This window comes from Aethalodelphis obliquidens, unplaced genomic scaffold (genome assembly GCF_003676395.1).
Source record: "Aethalodelphis obliquidens isolate GAN/ISIS:26980383/991018 unplaced genomic scaffold, ASM367639v1 scaffold8, whole genome shotgun sequence".
NCBI lineage: Eukaryota > Metazoa > Chordata > Mammalia > Artiodactyla > Delphinidae > Aethalodelphis > Aethalodelphis obliquidens.
This window is the reverse complement of record NW_020837952.1, coordinates 54,497,165-54,497,830: the sequence shown is the minus strand read 5'-3', so window position 1 is coordinate 54,497,830 and position 666 is coordinate 54,497,165.

The following is a 666-nucleotide window of genomic DNA, read 5'->3' as shown; positions in this document are numbered from 1 at the left end:
CCCGCCCAGCCCCGGTGGCGGGAAGCAGGTAAGCCCGTTCCTGCCACCGCGCCTGCCCGGCTTCCTGGGTTCCTGCCCCACCCTCCGGCCTGCAAGCCCTGGGTATAAATAACCTTGGCACCCTCTTAAAGGGAAAACAGCGTTCCATGTTTAGGAGGCAGCGGCCAAGGACAGGCCCATCTAGGCCTCCCAAAGGATGCTGTCCTAGACTCCCTTCCGGAAGGACCTCCTGGCCACCTTGAGCTAAAGGTCAACCCCTGCTCCTCTGCTGGAAGATGGGCTGGAGGCTTTGGCTTCCTGGGGCCACGCTGCTGCAGCGTGCCCTTGGACAAGTCCCTGGAACTCTGGACTCACTGTCTCTAATGGCCTGTGGGTCAGCTGTCCTGACGCTGCCCACCTGGAAGAGTGGATAAGACACTCCTGCCTGCTCCTCCAGTGCTCCCATCGCCCTTTTCACGGGGGTCCCCACCACCCTCCAGCCACAGCGAAACCTCCCAGAGCAGTTCCCTGACACCCTGCCGTCTTCTAGCCCCAGCCACGAGTTTCCGCTGTCTGTGAAATCCCTTCCCCGGCAGACTTCCTCAGTCCCTGCACTAACTTCTTGTAAGGCAAGGACGTGGATACTGCTCTGACCTCCCCAAACTCGGTACTGTAGTAATTTCTTCG